We start from the raw sequence: 25,296 nt of genomic DNA, 5'->3' as shown, positions 1-25,296 counted from the left end.
AATAACATTACAACCCACGAGCATTTTTCATTTTAGCTCGTTATAAAATATATTAACCCTAAAACAAAAGTCATATAAAAAAAACTACGACTCTCAAAGCAAACACATTAAGTTTTACGTGCAGTAAAAAAACTTAAGAATTCTACCTACCACTATGACATTTTTATTAATTGGATTAATAACAAAATGTGCGGTCAACCCAAACTTGTTTCACTCCACGCAATGTTTTTAATGTATTCTCGTATGCAGGTGTGCAGGTTTCACTGATGGACGGTGGAGATCTTTGAAGATGATCGGAGGTGGACAAAAATATGGGAGCCACTTTAATGTTGAACTTTACCTCAGAAATATTACGTATGCTGACGTATATGGAGGAACACGTGCCCAAATTTTATTGCATCGGGCTCGATCATACGAAAACAACTTTCACGTAAAAGCGGTCCGAAATGAAAGGCGGTTTTGCTGAGCGGTTTGGGTGTTGTTTTCCTGCTGCCATGTCCACGTCCGCATGCAGTTGGAATTAATATTCCAACAGTTCAATTCCCAGTCAACTTTAGGTGGAACTGGATTATCTATGAAACTATATAAATTCTTGAATCATATATATCTCAGTTAACCTAACCGAAGGTATATAAATTCTTGAATAGTTAACCTAACCGAAGGTATATAAATTCTTGAATCATATATATTTCAGTTAACCGAAGGTATTTTTTCATGTGGTGCCAGTGATTTAAAATTTTTTTTTATAGGTATTACATTTCTATTAAAAACGAATCTAACAAAATATTTTTGAATAAATAAAATATTAATATTAATATTATATAATTTGAATTTTTTAATAATTAAAATACAACATGTTTAAATTTATAAATTTAAAATCATAATCCAAATAAAAATCATTCAATTATTATTAATTACCACGACCACCGAAATCTCTAAAAATTGAGCTTTTATACATATGGACTGGCCTAATTTTCACTTTCCACAGTATAAAAGTTTGAACCATTCCCAAGATAATTCGGACCCTTGCTTTCACTGCTTGTATTCTCAGAAGCCCGGGTCCATTCTCTCCGTTTACTTGGGCAATCACTGGCTCTGTCCGAACACTGCCACTGTTTTTTGAAATTGAATTTGCGAAGATAAAAATAGACAGTTTGGCCATGCCGAAGGGAAAGTTTATATTAGCAAGGCATCGTGAGAATCTGAGATTACTGGCGTATGCACGCACATAACACAGCCTGAGAATCTGAGATTACCGGGGTATGCACGCACATAGGCATTCTTGTATATTCGTAAATTTTATCCATTTATTTTGGCGAAATTGAAAGACGTTTGACTTCTCCCATCTATAATTTCCCACCCTGTAATACTTGAGATTGAAAGAGATTCAGACAAAGAAATATAGCATTACCTTGGTTCTGTCGTCGATCCAATTGGGATGACATAGAGCGAAATACAACTCTTTCTTGGAACAGATTTCTAAAGTCGAATCCATCCGTGCAAGAAGGTGGGGAAGAATCTTGTCCCACACAGAGTCCGAATTGCCGGCCGAACTGAATGTCTGATTGACAACAAACATCTCTAGGTGTGGTGATATGCAGCTCTCTAGCAAATCCCCCATTGTTATCGTCATCCCTTTCTTGCTCTCCTCCATCAACTAGGTTAGATTACAATAACAAGAAACCAGAGTAGTTTCTTTGTTCGGATTCGCTTCCTCACTCTTCTCTACCCAATGTGAGGCCAACTCTTCTCTACCAGAGTAGTTTCTTTGTTCGGACTTGTACCAGAAGAAGTTTTTATAGTATTCTCTCCTTCCCGATTTATGTTTTGCTTCACTGCGAAGGTACCAGAAGAAGAATTAAAATCTGGATGTACACGCAGTCAGTGAATTCACAAAGTAGTAAATTTGATGAAATCTGGATGTACACGCAGTCAGTTAATTCACAAAGTAGTAAATTTGATGACAAGTGTGGTGTTAGACATTGTTGTAAAAAAGATAAGGCGAGGTTGGAAATATTTATTTCAATTGTGGTTTGGTTTCACGGTAAACCAAAACAGAAAATCGCTTTCTGCGAACGTTGTATCTTGTTGACAGGTGCCAGCGTATAAAGGTGACAATTGTACTGAGCTAATGCAGTTTTATACACTGAAGGTGACAGCGTATAAAATTAAGAAAGTTTACACTTACTTTCCTAACGTTTACAGAGATGAAAAAACGAACTCCTTAAAGTTTTGCAAATATTATTCGAGAAATTTTTTACAATTTCTTCTTCCGTGGAAAATTTTAGTGCAGGGAAAATTTCACAAATATTGCCATTATTATTTATTAAAATATTATTTTATTAATATTTGTATAAAATTTTAAAATACAATTTTTTTGGCAAAATTTTGTGAAAAAAATTATTGACAATTTTACCAATAACTGTTTTCCACCATAAACATCCATACAAAGCTCTATGTTTTATGTTTGCATAACCTTGATAGTTCATTACAATGACAATATAGCATTAATAAATTTTTTGAACCTTCTAAATAGGAAATTTAACCTATGCCATAAGAACAAGATAATCTTAGATGCATCTTTCCATGAACACAATGAAACAATGGACTCTCCGGAGTTTAACTCTTGTTGCTATTTATCGAAAAAATAAATGATGCACTAATGCTAAGGAAAAAATCATTTTAGATAGAATAAAGGCAAAGAAGTGTGGATAGCATTTATAAAAGGAAACCATTAAATATCCTTTCTCATTTGCAATAAAATTTCATAAACTTTCACTATTATTTTTAACTAAAGAAAATTGTAAGTATCAACTTAAATATTGTCGAATTAATAGCATAGCTCGCATAAATTGTTTCCCACTAATTACATGGAAAACTAAAAACAATTATGAAGTAACTCAAATGATAAAAACCAAAATTTTCAAATCTTCCATACCTTCGATGTATCTTCACACCTTGGAAAACAGCTAATTTATCTCATATATATATATATATATATATATATATATATATATATATATATATAATTCAATTAAAATAAAAAACTTATCACCCACCTAGCAAAAAAGCAAAACAATCTAGGGAGTTGGGAAAGCTCATAACCAACGAATTACTCTGAACGTGTGACTGCCTTTTCAGTTATGAAATATTCAGTCCCGATAATATATCTCAATGCGTAGCTGCTATTTCTCGGTCGCATTACTATTTCTCGGTCAAACACAACCTCTAGTTGCTCTCCATCCTCAGGTTGCTCTCCATGTTCTCGACCCAACTATCTTTTGCCCGGTTTACGAGGACGGACTCTGAGCGATTTCTGTGGTTACAGATAGACCGGTATGTTTTCTAGATTGTCCTATTTATTTTTATAAGGTTTTTTTCCTTTATCAGTGAAATTTGAACTCTGTGCACTGCAATGGTTTTGATCACAGTTTTATTTTGTGAGGATTCTGTTTATCAAAATAGTTTTATGAGACTTCTCTTCTGCGGAGAGAATTTGTTTGTCTGTAGAGTTAGGGTTTTGGATTTCCTGGTTTGATTTAAGATTGCTGGGCAATTTTAAGTTTTACACTTAAATTTATTGGGTGGCTTTCTGAATCTGGCGACTCTGTTTTTTCAGTATCTCTGGAGCGAAAATGCTGTTAGCGTCTGCAGTAATCCCAAAGGAGGCAAAGTCTTCTGTCTTTGTTGTCTGTTCGTCTTCCGAATTTAGGGAAAATCTCCCTTTCTGCGTCTTCCTATAGCCCTGCAAGGGTTTCTGTTTATTAAATTCAAATTAGAAAGAGGAACCTAATTTGGAATTCCGGGGTTAGGGTTTCATTTCCTTTATAGCAGGTGGAGAAATGCCTGGTGTAGAATATGACACCTGTGATAACGACATGGAGCCCTTTGTGGAACTGGATCCCACTGGGAGGTATGGTCGCTATGAAGATTTGCTGGGCCGTGGTGCTATGAAGAAGGTATACCGAGCTTTTGATCAAGAAGAGGGTATTGAGGTTGCTTGGATCTATGCAGAAGTCCGTCTGTTGAAATCTCTGAGGAACAAAAACATAATTATGCTCTATAATGCATGGCTGGATAGAAAGACAAGTCATGTGAATTTCATTACTGAGGTCTGTACCTCGTCTCTGAGAGAGTACCGCCAGAAGCACCGTCATGTCTCAATGAAGGCTTTGAAGAACTGGGCACTTCAGATACTGGGAGGATTGCATTATCTTCATAATCATGAGCCTTGCGTAATTCACAGAGATTTGAATTGCAGCAATGTTTTTGTGAATGGCAATAGAGGCGTTCTGAAGATTGGGGATCTGGGTCTTGCCACTACCCTGGTAAATGATCGTTGTGCACACACTGTCCTCGGTACTCCAGAATTCATGGCTCCAGAATTATATGATGAGGATTATAATGAGCTTGTAGATATTTATTCCTTCGGCATGTGCTTGCTGGAGATGGTTACTTTGGAAATTCCTTATAGTGAGTGCCGTAGCGTTGCTCAAATTTATAAGAAGGTGAGTTCTGATATAAGGCCTGCAGCATTAGAAAAGGTTACAAATCAAGAAATGAGACAGTTTATTGAAAAATGCCTGGCTGCAGCACCAGTGAGGGCTTCTGCTGCAGAGCTTCTGATGGACCCATTTTTAAAGGAGTACAAGTCAGGTTGTTTCACTAAACAGGACTTATGGATTTCTGCCCGTTTATTTTGCCAATTTATTTTTGAGATCTGCCCACTTTTTTTAATACTTGATGTGAAGAAAATGTTGTTATAGTCGCATCAAATATTGCTATAGATAACTATAACACAATCAGTCAGATAAATGGTATTAAATGTGTATAAACTATAACGAGCTATTTGGCCACATTATTTTGATGTGTTTTAGATCTTGCAATTTGGAAAGAGAGATAAATGATATTATATATGTATAGATTTATAGTGGGTTATTTGGCCAGATTATTTTGATATTTTCTAGATTTTAGAATTAGGAAGTTATAAAAGTTATTATATTTAGTGGAAATTTGTATATATATATATATATGGGTTATGTAGCTATATATATATACATGGAGTTATGTGGTCATATTATTTTGATATTTTTTAGATTTTGTAATTTGGAAAGTTAAGAAAAGTTATTATATTTAGTTGCCATTTGAATGGTGAGCGGCGTTTATTTTTTGAGTTTTTATATTTTCGGAAATTTTTGTAATATGGGAAAATATTTTCTATATATTAGTTTGGGTATTAAATTTATTAACATTAAATAATTTTGAAATTGATTTATTGGTAAAATAATTTATTATAAAATGAAAAAATTTCAATTAAAGTATTGTATGTTTTGTTTAGAAGATAATTTTTTTAAATATTGATTTTGTATAATTTTTAGAAAATTACTGAAAATCTTGTAAATTAGAAGGTCAAATACCTATATAATGTAATCTAATTCAACATTATAATTATGCATTTGAAAAGTGAATCCCTTGTCTAGAATCAAGGCATAATCCAAACTTAAAATTTTCAGATATGTAGGAAAGGCTAAGCTACTTCAACCACCTAATATGAAACATTTAGTAGAAACCCTAAACTGGGGCTATGTGGTTTGTATGTAGTGTAAGAATCTCATAGATTTGTGGTGTAAAGTGTTAGATGTCATTTAAGAGTAAAAGTTAACATACAAAACAAATTTTAAGAAGTGAAAAAGAACTCAATGATTCCAATTGCCCACTGGAACTCCATATTGCAAACACATGTTACATGATTGTTTTACCTTTACTTACAACCACTAGTGTATATTAAAATAATCTTTATGTTTTAAAGAAATGTTTTTTTTGGACATGGTTAGACTTACTATGTGCTCATTTTGTCTCCACAATTATTAGAATTTCAGTTGAATTTCCAAATACTCTTTTTAATTAGATTCTAGTTGTTTAATACATTTACAAAATTATTTTTAATTAGATTCTAGTTGTGCAATACATATATAAAATTATGAGTTATTTGTAATTGATAATCTTTCCCTTTTCATAATAACATAAGACAACCATATATGCTTTTCAAGCATATTTATAAGATAAAGATTTTACAATCATTTGCAATTTGTTTTATTGATTGTTATATGTCCCCGTACATATCACAACCATATATCTAACTCCATTTTAAATTGTCTTTGGCCTAATTAATTTTCATATGCCCCTCTACATATCACAACCATATAATGATATACACTTTTAAATCAATTGTCTTTCCATTAATAAATTGTCATATGCCCCTATACATATATGAACCATATACCTACCCTCACGTTTAAAGGATGGAAACATAGTTTAGTTTTAACAAATTCATATTATGAAATTTCCACATTCAAAATGCATCTTTTGCAATTTGCTCATTTTGTATAGCCACTAGATTCCATGTCTTTGTTTTTTGTTATATGGTAAATTTAAAAAATTATAAGTTTCTAATAAGGGTAATATTTATCCTTTTGTTACTATTCAATGATTAGAATCTAACCATTAGCTTTGTTCTTTGATATATGGTAAATTTAAAAAATTATAAATTGCTAGTAATTCTAAGTTTATCTTTTGTTTCTATTCTAAATGAATGTAAATGTAACCTTTTTCTTTAACAACATAGAACACCATCTATATTTACTTTTCAAGCATATTAATAAAATAAATACATTCTAAATTAGTTGTGATAGCCCCCCTTGTATCACAAACATGCATACCAATTGCAAAGAAAAGGAACATGTTTTGTTTTTCAAATTGATAATTTTTACATGATAAAATATCATGGAAACATCTTTGGTTTTTCAATTGGATAACTTTTACATCATAAATTATTCATATTTAAAGTGTATCTTTTGCAAATTTTTTAATGAAATGGGCTCGAATTTGTATTTTATGAACATATTTTGAAATTAAAATATACATTTGTTTCCTCCATCTATATGCAACCCATCTAGGGCTTAGTTGTGTTGAGAATGGATATTTTAAATTTTATACATTGATTAAATAACATCATACATGCTTTTATACCTAATATTTTTTCATTTAACTTTTTAGATGATTTCAAATTAGATTGACAATTTTAATTTTTTTCTCTAGATACATTGCTAAAACTTCAAACTCATTATTAATCTCATGATCTAATCCTCAAGAAAATTTTATTTTATGATTTCCTTAAGGTCCTTGAAATGGTCCCTCTACACTCATTATCCTCCCTACATGCCTCATAGTCTTATAATGTGAAGTTACATCACATATTTTGACTCAATGAAGTGTCTCGACTTAGATTTGGAGGGGGGAAATACATTTACTCCATCCAAGATCATGACATTCATGCTACACTAAACTAATATTGTTGTAGCCAAACATTTTTTACAACTACAAATCAAATAAGGATCTCACAAAAGTTTCATGCATGAGTTCTATATTAATCTTATATTCATTAACATTGTAAAAATGTCTATATGGGTTCCACCCAATTCCAAATTGACTTAAATCATATGAAAAAAATTGATATAATTGTATTTCAATAATAATAATTATTGTTACAAGATTAAATGACTTATTCATACCCATCAATACATGGAAGTTATATCATATCTATCTCAACAAACTCTGTATATCAAAATGTACAATAACATAACTGGAAAATACAAATTAACTATGAAAAACATATGATAACTAGTTTGATAATTAACATCTTGTTCAATCTATAAAGAATAAATATAGTTGTTTTACGTCAACATTAATAATAATTTCTTTCAATATTCCTTAATTTTTTAAATTTAAAAATATGTTTTTCTAACAAATTATATTCCTATAATATCTAGAAACTATTAATATTTAACGTGTGATAAAATTAAATATGTAATTATTTAAAAACCAAAAACCACCCACATATAATAATTTTTTAATAAAATTTATAAAAAAAACTATTTTAAAAATTACAAAAATATAAATAATTATTTTATTTTTAAATAATATTATAAAAATATAACTTTATTCTCAATAAATACCCATTAATACACTAACTTATTAAAACTTATTACCAACAATCCACATTCAACGCATTGTCACCCGTTATCAAACCAAATTGGAAAAATCCATAACAAAAGAATAGCTTTGAATGTGTGATTGCTTTTCCTCTGATGGAATATGCATATTTGCCGATATTTTTATGCTATAGATTTAAATATATAATTTATTAAAATATTAAATTTGTTCCAGAAATATATGTGCCATATATTATATTTTGTGCTTAGATATGAAGTGGATAATATTTTGTGATCAGATAGGAAGTGGATATATATTATTTACTCTATATGTATTTATAATTTATTTATTCACTCAGTTGATTTTTTTATTTATTTTTTTTCCAATTAAAAATTTCATTTCTTAATTTATTATTATTAATAAAATTTTATTATAATAATTATTATTTTAATAAAATTTTGAATAATATAATAAAAGTATTTATTTTTACTATAATTATCAAAACATTTTATTTTCCCTATATACACATAGGATTTAGAAACTTAGAAACTTGTCACTCACAATAGTTTGTTTTATAAAATTTTAAATAACATCAAAACAATTTTTTTTATAAGATTAATAATTGTATTTATATTTTTTCTTCAAAATTTATATAAATATTTTTTAAATTTTAATATATATTATTTAAAAATAAAAATTAATTCATCTTAGTTGAGAATATCATTTTCTTTTCTAAATCATAAATTTTTAATACCAATGCATGCATATCTTATAAGAATATAAAAAAAATACGAACATAAAAACAATTGAAGCAACTTAAAAAAAATTGGAAAAAAAGAAAAGGTATTTGCTCTCATGTATTTGTGATATGAAATTTGGAATTAATATATTCTAATGGAAACTAATAAAATATGATATATTGGTTTATTATATGTATTCCTTTATAGTGAATGTTTCCTTGTTAATTGTCATTAATCCTAGAGAAACTTTTGATGTCTTTGACTTCTATTATCTTAAATAAATCAAAGTATATCTACACATCATTTAAATAAATAAATCATGTGTGGTAACTATTTTTTTCCTTTTCTTATAAATTGAATTATGATTTTATTTATCAAATCAAAATACATTTCTTAACCATACTAAAAGTAGAAGGTTTAATTTGACAACATGTGATTCTCTATTATCAAAATAGATTGAATTACCTTTCCCACAAATTTGTTGAAATATAATTCTACAAAATAGTAAATTAAATTAACTTATATTTCACATCTTCAACATTGGTAATGATTAGTTTTCCTTGAGAGCCTTCCAGAGATTGATGGTTGAAAGCATTTATGGCAAGAACTTTAGGAGAGAGATCTACAAAGTCAATTAGACAAACAAGAAGGTCTTACATATAAAAAATATCCAGAACATTGTACTTAGCCTCTTTTTCCTAATCTTTTGGGAGCCAAATCATGTTTAACAATGTTTAGGTAGAGGTGTTCTTGTTTCTTGACAACACCATGCTAAGTTTCCATGGTAAGTTTTGAATTGCATTGCCCTAAGGAACACTGAATAATCTTCAATTGTTGATGTGAATCCCCTAAAGAAATCATGTGGAACATATAAATGAATGGATAGATTAATGTCCCTAGGCCATTAAAATGGAAGAAATATTCACATGCACCATAATCAATGGCTTCAATTGATTAGAAATAGATACCTGCAAACAAGAGCAAGAGAAATAGTCCATAAGACAAGACTACATTCAATCCAAGAGATAAATAACTCACAATATGAAGCCGAAGTTGATAAAAAAAGTAGATAAGACATGGAGAAGATAAAAAAAACTTCCTTGATTTATTAATGAATCTAATAGACCTTCTTATTGGCTTACAAAGTCTCCAATTCAAAAACCTTAATCTAGGTATGTATGCCACTCAGAGTTACAAAATAATATAAAATGGATATGCACAAACTCCATGATAGAAAGAGATGCCTTCCTATGTAACTCACACAATTAAATAATATAATAATGTATGTGCCCCTAGAAGGTTAGGCCCCCAACAGGGTATCACATCTCAAACATTGGATTGCCTAGTTGAGTTAGTTGGTTGAAGGTTGGGCCCCTAATGGGGTAGCACCCCTAAAATATTGTGTTTCCTAGTTGAGTTAATTAGTTGGCTTCATCTTGAAGGGAACCATGCCCCGTAATATCTAGGCTTGTTGGTTGGTTGACTAGATTTCTGGGTTGGATGTGTTGACTAAGCGCTCTTTGGGCATTGTGCTAGTGGGGGATGTCTTTGTTCCTCATATTTCCTCCTAGTTTAAGTGGAAAGCATCCTCACTTTCTCTTGGTTTTGAAATGGCGTTAGGAAAAGGGGATGAAAGTTGCAATGTATGAGGAAACTATCATTGCATTGAGTGGTTGTGATGTTAAGGAATGAATTTCTAGTTTGAAAAATGTTCATTTAGGTTATGAAAGCTCCAATGAGATGGGAAATTCTTGGGTATCAAGAAAACATACACTAAAAAAATGAAATGAAGAGAACTTGTGTCAATAAGATGAAAAAATACCCTATATGTAGGCTAGTTGATCAATGTGAGAGTTGTATATTTTCTTAATCTAAAAGCAATGAGCTTGATCAAGGGCTTGGAGGAGTAACATTATCATTGAAAGATGCAAGTGTAAGTGGGGATGAAGGGAGCTCTTCCTTGGCTTAATGGTCTTATGATAATGAGAGTCTCCAACAGTCACCACACCACACTACTCTATATCCTTGAAGGAAGTGATCCCTAGATACATTGTTAGAGATTCAACCTTATTATTAGTTGTGTAGCTTAATCTCCAAGTGGATTTTATTTTCTAATTTCCTTAAGGTCCTTGAATGGTCCCTCTACACTCATTATCCCATTGCATACTTTAACATTCTTATAATGTTAAGCCATATCACCTATTTTGATTTGATGCAAAGTTGGTTATGTGTTTGCATTCAATTTGATTGAGTGCCCACATTTAGAATTGGAGAGGGTAATACATCCACTCCATCCAACATCTACACTATTGTAAACTAATATTGTTGTAGCCAAACCTTCTTTCCTAACTACAAACATATGAGAATATCACAAAAAAATTATGCACTAGTATAGTTTTATCATGATATACAATTGGTGAAACGTGGAAAAATATCTCGAGGGATTTCACCCAATTCCAAATCGACCTAGATCATGAAAAAAATTTGATCAAAGCCCTAAATTAATGTGAAATCTCACTTTCTATATCATTAAATTTCAATATTCAAAAAAAATGTTACAAGATTAAATGACTTATTCATATCCATCAATACATATAAGTTATACCATACCTTATCTTAACAAAAGGGTAAAATACAAATTAACTTCGAAAAAAATATGACAACTAGTATTTTAACCTACACAGAATAAAAAGAGTTTTCACATCAACATTAATGATATATTCTTCCAATATTTCTTGTTTTTTCCACTTTGAAATTGTGTTTTTCCATTGTATTCATATAACATCTAAGAGATTCTAATAACTTATTAATATGATAAAATAATAATTTAATTTTTTATAATCACAATCAAGCCTGACGCCAAAGTGATGTATGAAACTCTTTTATTTGTAAGATAAGAGACCCACCTCCATTGCAACAACTGACTATTAAAATATATAAAAATGTAAATAAATAATTTCAATTTTATTAAAATTTTATTTTTTTTAATAATTACATTTTTTTATCTAAATAAAATAACAATTTAACTAATAGACAAAATAATTACAGTCTAACTAATAGATAAATTTAATTTTTCCACAATTATTTAAAATATATTCTTAAATGAATAACTCAAATTTTATAAATTAAAAAACTTAAATTAATATTATATTCTATAAATTAAATAACTTTAAAAATTTTATAAAAAGAATCATATGCTTGAGAAAACTATTTTGATCTCGCAGGTAAACTGATGTCATCTATTTAGTTCATCAACCCAAATAATTCAATAAGCCACTTTAAAGGCACGGTAATTTGTCACCAATCATCAAAAACAAAATAATCCAGCAAGTTGGAAAAGCTCATAATCAACTAATTACTCTCAATGTGTCAATGCTCTTTTGGTTATGGAATATTCAGTCCCCATAATTATCGAAACAGATATTTATGCGTAGCTGGTATTTCTCGGTCAAACCCAACACATATGTTATTCACATCCTCAGGGTGCTCTGCCTCTTATCGAACTAAATATTTTTTCCCGAGAACTGACTCAGCGATTTCTGTGGTCACAGATCGACAGGTATGTTTTCTGCATGTTCCCATTTTATTTTTATATATCCTATGTTATTCTTACACAATAAATAATAAAAGCTATACCATGGCAATTTGCAAAAAAACAAGAGTAATGACATTGCCGCTATTCAATTCTTTTTTAATATATAAAAAAAATTGTATTAGAAATATTTTAAAATATTATTTGTATTTTGTCGATCTAAAAAACTATATTACTTAAATGTAGAGAATATATATGTATCAAAAAATGAATGTGCTATCTATTCATTATATGAGCAATTAATTATTGTTGTTGTTTTTTTAATAAAATTCAATAAGTATAAACTTAAATCCAAAAAAAATTTGATATATATAAACTTTTTATCTAATTAATTGTAGATAAAAGTTCTCATTTAACAAAAATTTATAAAGAAATTCTTATTATATTAAATTTTTATATATTTTTAAATATTATATTAATTTAAAATTAATTTAAAATATGTTATATATATATATCTATATATATATAATTATTAATAAATTTTTTATTATTATTTAAAATTATCACTTACTTTTCCCAATTAAAACAATTGGGAGGTGGAGGCATTCTCTTGAAAAAGCTTGTAATAGGTGTGTTGCGTTGGCTCTGAGGTGGCGTATATCCTCCCTGTTTTAGGTTGTGGTTAGAAGGTTTTTTTGTGTTGCACAAAGCGCTGTAGCATACTCGTTTTAAAGGGGGTAGTAGTGCTAGTCTTCACACAAATATCTTGAGATGTTTAATGCCCCTGCATTGGAGATTTTTCATATTTGTCTGTTATTACTTGCCACACTCTATATCCTTTATTTAATTGTCATTGAACACTATTGGACTCTGCGTAGGAGACCACATGTCTGCTTGGAAAGGCCGCCTTAAGGTTTTTAAATCGGAGGTGGACATTGAGACTGGGATTCCTCGGGACCAGTCGAAACTCTATTATCTTTGGAAGAAATGGATTCCTTCGTTTATTATCTCGCGTCTATGTAAAGATTTAAGCTCCAGAAGTTGCCATAGATGGTGGACGCGTTTGGGGTGTTGGTGTTATTACTATTGCTGGTCTTTTTTCTCTTGGTATTTGCTCAATCAATGATTGCATGGTCACATCTCCACTTTGTCTCAGGCCTGTTATTTTGGACTGGATTTCAGCTTCTCTACTGCTCTGGGCTCTACTACTGCTACTGTGTTATCTATGTTTTTATTTGGTTCCATTGGTTTGGGTGTGCTGCACCAGTGGTGCTTGTGGCTCTGGGGTGGTAGATCTCCTTACCGGTGTCTTCCACTGCATTACTTTTGCCAGGGAAAATTTGAGTTTTTTCTAGCCACTGGATCTTCAGTGCTGACCATTGATCTATTTTTACGATTTCGTCCCTGGCAAACTTAACTCCACTACGTCTCAGGGGTGGTAGATTCATTGGCATCAATTTTAAATTGAGCTGGTGGACTTTATTGTTGATCGATACACCTTTCTGTCCTTTCGACTGTGCCATCGAATATTATATTACACTGACTTGGGGTTGGTGGGATCATGTATCGGATATGTACCTTCGAACGGTGGACGTGTACATTTTCCCTTATATATACTCTGTTTATATTCGTTCTTCCACATTGCCTACTTCTGGTAAGTGGTGGATTTTTACTCTAGTTATTTCTATCGTTGGGGTTTTTATGCATTTATGATTGCCATGCACTTTAGTCGGGGGTCTCTGTGTCGGTCTGTCTCGGGCAATGGTCTTGTCCCTTCTCTCGGAGTTTATTGCTTTGGTATAACTTCATCTCACGTCACCCATACTGTTATTTCCATCTTTTCAGCATTTTGTTACTCCGACATTGGATTATATTTCCGCCCTCCTTTCCTATCCGACTGGACAGTACCTTCAACTCCCCCTGTTTCTGCTCATGGCCCACATGGCAGATTTCATTGCTACTGTGGATGTCGATGTGTCCTCACACTAGGCTTTTATCCAAGCCACCCTTGATGCTGAATGCGCACATCTCCTTGATGGACCCTCGAGGGCATTTGCATAAACTTTTGTATCAACTGGCCTTACTCTCTTTTGATGCATGTCGAACATGTGGCTCACATGCGACAATTGTGAATTCTGACCATACACTTCACAAGGGTGGGCATCAGAAGGGGCGACGATCTTGCGGTAAGGCCATCAATCATGCATCTGAGATTAAGCTATTGAGCTTCAGCTACGATGTGATGTGGGATAGAATCACAAATTTGCAAAAGAGAGTGTTGGTCAGTAGATGGTTTTTCGCTAATATTCAGGAACAAGACATGCAACCGTGGGTACATACCAAATGGGCTCCTATTATCGGTTACCTGCTGAAGGTGAGCAAGCTTATGAATGCATGGTTTAGCTTTCATTTTTCACATCAGGATGATCTAGAGAAGATAAGGCGGCTTCCTTAGGTTCAGGGTTGCATTTTCTTATTTCTACACAATTGGTATGTGGGTTTAATCCATTGCGGGATACTTTGAAGAACAATTTTGTTTGGGTGAAACTCTCGGGTTTACCCTTAGAGTATTTGACGCAGAGTATTATCTGAGATTTGAAACACTATCGGTCGTTTCATTTATGTTAATCCAAAATGTCAAAGAAAAATGTGTGGCTTAGATCCTGGTCGAATTAGGATTCTCTAGTGGCCTTCCAGGACAAACTGATTTGGCTTGGGATCAGGCTGTTCATAGACAATGTCTGGACTATTGGTGCTTACCTTTCTAGTGCCTCTTATGCCACCATTCGGGGCATCTACTTGAAAATTGTCCTCGTAGACTACATCATGGTTGGAACAATCAACACCAAGACTGACAGCGACGTGCGCACACCACTGCTGACAAGCTCAACGCTCTGCCGACTACAAGTATTGACTTTTCTTCTGAAAAATCTCCCTGTTTTCTATGAGATTTCTACCTCCTCCCCCGCCATATCTCCACGTCATTCTCTGGACCCTGTTTCGTCTCCTCGGAAGATCTCAACTCCGTTACTTGGTATGGTGTCGCTCCCTCTTGTGCCACTGTCTATTACTTCTACACTTTAGATTTCTCACGGCCCAGCCCACCCTCTCTTGTGCCACCGTTTATTACTTCTACGCTTTGGATTTCTCCTTCGCCCTCTGCCACCCTACCTCCCCCTTCCGTCTTGCTCCACTACCACCTCCCCTGGTATCTATAACTTTGCCATATAGTTGTTGGAAATTTCAGGTGATTTCAAACTCAAAAGACCAGAGAACAACGCTCTGATACCACTGTTGGGAATTTTTCTGGTAAAATTCCAAAAACAAATCACATAACAGAGAACAATACTCTGTTTGAAACACAAGATTTTATCATAGCGGAAACTTTAAAAAAATTATTTGCAGGAGACAAAGTTTTCACACACAAAAGATTTCTATTCATTAATAAAAGCAACTGCTGTTACAAAATATGATCTTCCTCTCTCACAAAGGGATTTACAAAACAAAAGATTCAGACTGCTGTGTCTGTTGTGTATTCTATTTCACTGCTGCGGCTTTCTTTTACATTCACTCGCTGTTGTGTGTTACAGATGCACTGTTGTGCATTACAATTCAATTTACACTGCTGTGTATATTTTCATACGCGCTGTTGCGTTCTTCCCTCTTCTCTCTCTATCCCTCTTCAACACACAAAAATATTACATATATATATGACAACAAGAAAAACTTACTTCAGGTTTTTATTTACCATGCTCCGTAAAGGAAATAATAAAAATTAAATGGTTTTACCAACTATTACTTGAGCCCATACTCCCGCTGAAATAAAATTAAAAACTTCACCAAAACTTACCAACCCACAGTAAATTGCATTTACTGTTTTACTGACATTTATTGGTGGTAAGTGAAACTTTTACTTCACGTAAAATTCATTTGATGCAGGCTTGTACTTCATCGTTGACTTCAATTGGATCGCATCGCAGAACGCTGTCGGGAGGCCGAAACAAGTTGAGAGATGAGCGATCAGCGATGTGCGATAATATCACATTACTAAAACATATCACATTGCAAGAGACAGGTGTATAACGCGTGTACGGTGAAACTTGCGATATGCGATCGGATCGCATCGCACCATCGCAATCAGGGAAATCAAGTGAACAAAACGGAGGATCCAAGCACACATGCGATATGCAATCTGCAATCTCATCGCATCGCAAAGGTTAAAAAAATTTGTTGCAGTTGAAATTATATTTCAACACTCCCCTTTAATTTCAACTGCTGGGTTATCAATCATACCCAGACATTTCCTCAAAAATTCAAAGATTTTCTGGTCCAATGGCTTTGTCAGAATGTCTGCAACCTGTTCCTGAGTGCAATGTTGTAGAACAATTTCTCCGTTGTTCACCAATTCTCTGATGTAGTGAAACCTTGTATCAATGTGTTTCATTCGCTTGTGAAACACAGAATTCTTGGACAACGCAATAGCTGAGCTATTGTCACAAAAAATCACCGTTGTTGTAGCCTGCTCTTGGCATAGACTTCTTAACAGTCTCCTCATCCAAACCGCTTGACACGCTGCTGTTGTAGCTGCCACGTACTCTGCTTCTGCTGTAGACAATGCCACAATTGGCTGTTTCTTGGAAGCCCATGAAATGGCTCCTGAATCCATGTGAAAAACATAACCAGAAGTGCTTTTCTGATCATCTCCACTTCCAGCCCAATCGCTATCGATGTAGCCAACCAAATCTGATTTTTCTGAAAAAAGTATACAAAATGCCAAATCCTTTTGTACCTTTGACATACCTCAGAATTCTTTTTTTTGCCTGTCAGTGTGCCTCTTTTGGGCTCTCCATGAATCTGGAAATCAAACTAACAACAAACATTATGTCAGGCCTCGTTGCAGTTAAATACATAAGGCTGCCAACTATGCTCTTATATAAGCTAGGATCAAAATCCTTGCTGTTGTCCTCTTTGCTGAGTTTTAATCCCATTACTGTGGGAGTGATTGCTGCTTTGCACTCTTGCATATTAAACCTGCTCAACACTTCATTTACATATCTTGCTTGAGAGATAAAAATTCCATTTTCATTTTGATCTACTTCTATTCCTAAGAAGTATCTCAGCAAACCCATGTCAGTCATCTCAAATTCCTCTTTCATGACTAATTTGAAGTTTTCAATGAGGTAGTCATCATTACCTGTAAAAATCACATCATCAACATATAGCACAACAATTAAAATTTTACCATCATTTTCTTTGATGTAGACAGTGGGTTCTCCCTCACATTTGTCAAATTCATTTTCCAGTAGATAAGAGTCTATCCTACTGTACCACGCTCTTGGTGCTTGTTTCAGCCCATAAAGAGTTTTCTTCAATCTGCAAACTTTGTGTTCTTGGCATTTTTTCTCATAGCCTAGAGGTTGTTCAATGTAAACCTCCTCCTTTAATACTCCATTTAGGAATGCCGACTTCACATCCATTTGGTAAACCTTCTACTTGTTTTGTGCTGCTATGGACAACACTGCTCTCATGGTTTCCATTCTTGCAACCGGTGTGAAAGTTTCCTCATAGTCTCTCCAATACTGCTGCTTGTATCCCTTGACAACCAGCCTTGCCTTGTGTCTTTCAATTTTGCCCTCAGCATTGCACTTGGTCTTATAGACCTATTTAACTCCAATGACTTCTTTACCTTTTGGTAGCTCAACCAAATCCCATGTCTTGTTTCTTTCTATGGCTTTCATCTCCTCATCCATAGCTTCTATCCATTTCTTATCTTTAATTGCTTCTTCGAAATGAATAGGGTCATCAACATGACAATACAAGGCAAACAATGAATTCATTCCTTCATCATAAATATCACTTAAATTTCTAAACTTCTTACTTCTTTCACTTGGTGTGCAAGTGCTTGAAGATGCACTTGAATTTCCTCCTTGTGGTGTGCTTGGAGAAGCACTCTCATTTATCCTCAAGGGTGTTCCTTGTTGTCCTTGTGTTGGCGTTGTTGTTTGGGGATGTATTTCTACCATCTCCTCATCATCTTCATCATGAGACAAACAATTTTTAACATTAATTGTTTTCTCTATGCTTCCATCCCAAGCTTCCTCCTCAATAAACTGAACATCTCTGCTCACAAAAAACTTCTTGGTAGATGGGATATACAACTTGTAAGCTTTGGATTCCTCACTGTATCCAATGAAGATACATTTTTCCCCTTTGCTATCCAACTTCTTCCTTAGCTAATCTGGAATGTGTGCATAAGCCACACATTCAAAAATTTTCACGTGGGTGACTCCTTTCTTTCTCCCACTCCATGCTTCTTCTGGCACTTTTTTCATTACAGCTTTTGTAGGACACCTATTCAAAATGTAAACTGCACAATTTACAGCTTCAGCCCAATAATCATTTGACAGATGCTTTGCCTTTAGCATGCTCCTCGCCATATCCATGATGGTCCTGTTCTTCCTTTCAGCAACTCCATTTTGCTGTGGGGTGTACCTTGCTGTAAATTGCTTGTGAATTCCATTTTCCCTGCAAAACCGTAGGAATTCTTTGGAGATATACTCACCTCCTCTGTCTGTTCTCAAGACTTTGATGCGCAGCCTGCTTTGGTTTTCCACAAGTGCTTTGAAATTTCTAAAATTTTCAAACACTTCACTTTTGTTTTTAAGAAAATAAACCCAAGTTTTTCTTGTAAAGTCATCAATGAATGTTAGGAAACATTGGCTACCTGCTAATGATGGAGTTTGCAGTGGTCCACGTAAGTCTGAGTGGACAATCTCTAAGGGTGCTTTTGCCCTTATGCTTTTCCCTGATGGAAAACTTTCTCTGTGTTGTTTTCCCAATATGCAACCTTCACAAAGGTTGTCAGGTTTCTCTATCAATGGTAATCCTCTTACCATTCCTTTTCTGTTCAACAAGTTAAGACCTCCAAAGTTGAGATGTCCATATCTCAAGTGCCACAACCAATTTTCATCTTTTGGTTGGCTTTGGAAAGCCTCTTGGGTAACTGCTTCAATTTCTTCTTTATTTTTCAATTCTGCTCTTATTCTGAGAGGGAACATCCTGTTCCTCGTCATCCTCACTTCAGCAATGAATCGCTTGCTGGGTGCTCTATCCATGATGGTGCATACATCATTTTCAAAAAAAACATTGTAACCATTTTGAACAAGCTGTCCAATACTCAAGAGGTTACATCTCATTCCAGGAACATAATAGACATCTGCTATGGTTTTCCTTTCACCTTGCTTTGTAAATATTTTAACTTCTCCTTTACCCATAACAGAAATTTTGCTATCAGTCCCAAGTGTGACTTGTGACTTCACACTTTGATCTAAAGCAAAAAACAAAGCTATGTTTCCTGTCATATGGTTGCTGCAACCGAAGTCTAGAAACCATATATCTTCACTATTTAATTCAACCATATTGCAAGCTAACAAAATATTATCTTGGCTGACATTTTCTCTAGTAATATTTGCATTAGATCTATTATTCACATCATGCTGCTTCTTCCTACATTCACTGGCATAATGCCCATATTTTTTACAATAATAACATTGGACATTGGGTTTTTCATACCTTTGTCCTTGAGCATGATGTTGTCCTCCTTGTTGGCTGTTGCTTTGACCTTGGTTCTGATTTGGATTGTTGCCTCTTCCTTGAGCATTCGCTGGACTGTTCCTTCCACCTCTGTTCTGGCTTCTGCCTCTTCCTCTCTTATTTCCTCTGCCTTGACCTCTTCCTCTTCCAAAAGACATCTGGGTCTTGAAGGCTTGCTCTAGAGATGAGTTTTCATTTCTACTCAACCTCTGCTCATGTGTGATCAGTGATGCATGAAGCTCATCAACTGAAAAGTTTGAGAGATCCTTTGTCTCTTCTATGGTGGTGACAATCACATGGAACCTTGAGGGTAGGCACCTCAATAGTTTCTCCACAATCCTCCTTTCTTCAAGTATCTCTCCATGAGATCTTATTTGTGTGACCAGGCCAATTACTTGAGTGAATAATGAGTCAATATTTTCTGATTCCTTCATGTTCAGATTCTCAAAATCTTTCCTCAGCTACTGTAGCTTTGCTGTCTTCACTTTCTCCATGCCTTGATAGGCTGTTTTAAGAGTTTGCCATGCTTCTTTGGATGTCTTAGCTGCTGCTAACCTTGGAAACATGCTTGCATGCACTGCTTGATACAAGAAGAAGAGGCATTTTGAGCCCTTCTTCTTGTAGCTCTTCAACAGATCCTTCTCTCCCTAAGTTAATCCATTAAACTCATTCTCATCCGCTGGTTGTTCAAAACCATCTTCAACTATTTCCCATAAGTCTTGGGAAGCAAACAAGGCTTTCATTGTTATTGCCCAATAGTCATAGTTTTTACCATCAAATAATGGGAGCTACATATCCATGTTATCGCTGGTGCTGATGCCAGCCATTCTTGCACTACTTAACTATGCTTCAAAATACAGTCAAGTATTTAAGAGAAATACCTTGGATTCTTTTGCCTGAGACTTCACTTTGCTGGAGAATTTGCTGCAGTAAGAATCCTTCCTTCAGCTTCTTTGACACCTTCAAAGAGTCTGTACAAGCTCTGATATCAGTTGTTGGAAATTTCAGGTGATTTCAAACTCAAAAGATCAGAGAACAACGCTCTGATACCACTGTTGGGAATTTTTCTGGTAAAATTCCAAAAACAAAATCACAGAACAGAGAACAATACTCTGTTTGAAACACAGGATCTTATCACAGCAGAAACTTTAAAAAAATTATTTGTAGGGGACAGAGTTTTCACACACAAAAAATTTCTATTCATTAATAAAAGCAACTGTTGTTACAAAATATGATCTTCCTCTCTCACAGAGGGATTTACAAAACAAAAGATTCAGACTGTTGTGTCTGCTGTGTATTCTATTTCACTGTTGCGGCTTTCTTTTACATTCACTCGCTGCTGTGTGTTACAGATGCACTGTTGTGCATTACAATTCAATTTACACTGCTGTGTATATTTTAATACGCATTGTTGCGTTCTTACCTCTTCTCTCTCTATCCCTCTTCAACACACACAAATATTACATATATATATGACAACAAGAAAAACTTACTTTAGGTTTTCATTTACCATGCTCCGTAAAGGAAATAATAAAAAATAAATGGTTCTACAAACTATTACTTGAGCCCATACTCCCGCTGAAATAAAATTAAAAACTTCACCAAAACTTACCAACCCACAGTAAATTGCATTTACTGTTTTACTGACATTTACTGGCGGTAAGTGAAACTTTTACTTCACGTAAAATTCATTTGGTGCAGGCTTGTACTTCATCATTGACTTCAATTGGATCGCATCGCAGAAGGCTGTCGGGAGGCTGAGACAAGTTGAGAGATGAGCGATCAGCGATGTGCGATAATATCGCATCGCTAAAACATATCGCATTGCAAGAGACAGGTGCATAACGCGCGTAGGGTGAAACTTGCGATCTGTGATATGCGATCGGATCGCATCGCACCATCGCAATCGGGGAAATCAAGTGAATAAAACAGAGGATCCAAGCACACATGCGATATGCGATCTGCGATCTGCGATCTCATCACATCGCAAAGGTAAAAAAAAATTGTTGCAGTTGAAATTATATTTCAACAATAGCTCTCAGACCTTGGATACCTTTCCCATCCCACATTTTCCACTCACTTCTCCTTCTTCCTTTCACCCTCTTCCCACAGAACTTTCACACTCCCCACATATGACCTCCTCTCCCCCTAGCGAGGCCCACCTCAGAACTCCCCCCTCACAACTCTGTTGGAAGCAAGATTGATTTCCTTATGGTCAACCCAATCATAGATATCGCAGCTTTATCCATTCAAAAAGGCTTGTCCCACATTTCCTCCTTTTCTATCAGTCCCAATTCTACTCACAATATCATTGTTCACAGGAGGGGTGGGAAGGGATTCCGCCATCTCAAAACTGGTTCGTCGACAAAATCCCTCTATTTCTTTGAATTTGATGGACTTCATGACATTCCCATTGCTACTACATACCCTCGGGCCCTTGGAGATAACACGCCTGATCTGTTGACAGCGGGATGAATTGTTTCTCTCTGAATATGTGTGTCCTGGGGGATCACTCCAAACTCTTATCCCTCAAATAGATATTTTGTTCTATTCGCCCTTTTGTGATTTTTCTTCAAGAAACTATGGTCTTCTCTCATAGGGCTTTCTTATATTTTCATAACATATTTCTAAATTGGTACATGGTAGCAGTCGATTCATGTGGACTGTCGAGAGGCATGGCTACCCTCTAGGATCCCAGATGGGAAACTTTGTCTGCATCTATTTTTTTCATAGGTATCTTCTTGACTGGATATATTCAGGGTTATCCTGGTCGCCTACTTTTTTTGAATTTATATGCTCCATACAAAGAAAGGAATACCTTTTGGAAGCACTTAGAAGATTGTGATATTCTCAAGGTTAGATCTTTGATTATGGCTAGTGATTTTAATGCTACATTGACCAGGGAGGGGGGTCAAATGCAGAAGGGATCCTTTGGCTAACAATTTACACCATCTGTTTGACTCTAATCTTTTACTGGATGTTCGACCACTCCCTTTGTTCCCTACTTGGCATAATGGCAGAGCAGGAGATGAGCTCATAGGAAAGACTGGATCTTTTCTCATTCCACGAAAAATTTCTTGAGAGTTTGGGGTGTATGAAGTCCTGAGTTTGGGGTGTATGAAGTCCTGGGTTGTGAAATCATATGTTTCTGATCATCTTCAAATCGTACTACAATGGCGCTCAGAACACCCTTGCTTTGGCATCACATTCAAATTTAATATAACTTGGATGGAAGACGAGTGTTTCAACGAATTGGTCAATAATTTTCGGAAGTCACAAGTGCGGGAGGATGAACACTCCTCGATGGAGTATCTCACATGCATACTTCCATCACTTAAAATTCGGGTCAAGACTTGGGAAAGTGAGAAAAAGAAAGCTATGGCCCATGAGCTTAATTCTATCATTCAGGATATTGAGAATATCAATCATATATTGGAACGGGGAGCCCCATCAGAACATATGTGGGACAAACTCAAAACACAGGAAGCGACAAATTCTATTAATACAAGAGTCGACTAGGAGATTGAAGAGAAGAGCACTTTGGTTACAAGAAGGTGACCGAAGCTGAAAGTATTTTCACAAATATGTAAATCTTAGAAACAATGAAAACACTATCTGGCAGATTTGGGGTAGAGATGGGGATATGGTATATTCCACTGAGGATATTCAGAGCGAAGTTGTTCACTATTTTGAGAACTTCTTCCAAGCCCGTCCCGGCGTCAACATCGAAGATCAGGTATGGGGAACGAACGATGAACTATCCCCTCATGTTCAATGAGGAGCAGAACAAGGCTATTTTCCCACTGGTAACAGTGGAGGAAATCTATCGGGTGTTAAAAGTCATTTGCAGTCCTATCCTGGACGACTAGACGGTGGAGTTTTTTCTATTTTTTTCGACTTGTTGGGCATGCACATTTTGAACTCAGTGGAGGTATCATGGTCTTCAGGACATGTCTCAGGCTCTATCAAATCATCCTTTATCACCCTGATTCCAAAAACATCGGTCACTACCACTTTTCTTGATTTCCAGCACATTTCACTCTATAATATCACTTATCAGCTCATATCAAAAATTATTGTGGAGCGGTTGAGTCTTGATTTCCAGCACATTTCACTCTATAATATCACTTATAAGCTCATATTAAAAATTATTGTGGAGCAGTTGAAAGGTACTCTCTTGTCTTACATTTCCTAGGAACAATTGGGTTTCTTACACAATAGATTGATCCACGATGTTGTCGCCATCGCTCATGAAACTATTCATACAATCCATATAAAGAAGCTACAAGCATTAGTAATGAAGGTGGACTAAAGATCAGCTTCTCTATTCAAAATATTGAATGGATTATGGCTTACGTCTCAAATGTTCATTTCATTTTTCTATATTGGTCAATGGTTACACATCAAATTTTTTTAAATCCCGACAGGGATTGCGGCAGGAATGCTCTCTTTCTCCCTCGTTATTATTTATTCTAGTGATGGACTGCCTCACTCTCAAGATCAAATAAGAACATACAACAAGCCACTTCGATACTTCAATGGTATTCGATGAGTAAAGGTATTGAGATTTCACATTATTTCTTTGTGGATGACATCCTTGCCTTTGGGACGGTGTATAGAACTTAATCTACCTCAGTCTCAAGATCAAATAAGAACATACAACAAGCCACTTCAATGGTATTCAATGAGTAAAGGTATTGAGATTTCACATTATTTCTTTGTGGATGACATCCTTGCCTTTGGGATAGTGTATAGAACTCAATGGATGGTTCATGACATTCTGCATTGATTTGGAGTGGCTTCAATTATTTTGCTTAAACAAAGGGCATGTCTTACATTATGCACTAATGTTAATATTTTTTTGATATGGTTAGACTTACTAAGTTTAACTATATATCTATTTTGTCTCCACAATTATTAGAATTGAATTTCCAAGTGCTTTTTTATAATGAGATTCTTGTTGTGTAATATATTTACAAAATTATAAATTATTTTTAATTAGATTTTAGTTGTGTAATACATATACAAAATTATAAGTTATTGATAATTGACTCTATTTTTGTTATAAGTTATTTTTAATTAGATTCTAGTTATGTAATACATATACAAAATTATACAAAATTATTAGTTATTGAATTTCCAAGTGTTTTTTTATAATGAGATTCTTGTTGTATAATATATTTACAAAATTATAAGTTATTTTTAATTAGATTTTAGTTGTGTAATACATATACAAAATTATAAGTTATTGATAATTGACTCTATTTTTATTATAAGTTATTTTTAATTATATTCTAGTTATGTAATACATATACAAAATTATTAGTTATTGATAGATGATTCTATTTTATTACAAGTTTATGTTTATAATCTTTCCCTTTTCATAATAACATAAGACAATGGCACATGTTTTTTATATAATAAATATTTTACAATTAA

At 34.1% G+C, this 25,296-nt stretch overlaps 1 pseudogene; it reads left to right on the top strand.

Annotated features, from left to right (window-relative positions):
* Window positions 1-3,842: 3,842 nt before the first annotated feature.
* On the top strand, window positions 3,843-22,332 carry LOC149201311 (putative serine/threonine-protein kinase WNK11 pseudogene; annotated as a pseudogene).
* Window positions 22,333-25,296: the final 2,964 nt, after the last annotated feature.

The sequence above is a fragment of the Pinus tabuliformis genome, chromosome 2_1, assembly GCF_031772625.1.
Source record: "Pinus tabuliformis cultivar Carrire ecotype Pingquan chromosome 2_1, CPIR1, whole genome shotgun sequence".
NCBI classification, from domain to species: domain Eukaryota; kingdom Viridiplantae; phylum Streptophyta; class Pinopsida; order Pinales; family Pinaceae; genus Pinus; species Pinus tabuliformis.
This window is presented reverse-complemented; position numbering and strand designations above follow the sequence as displayed.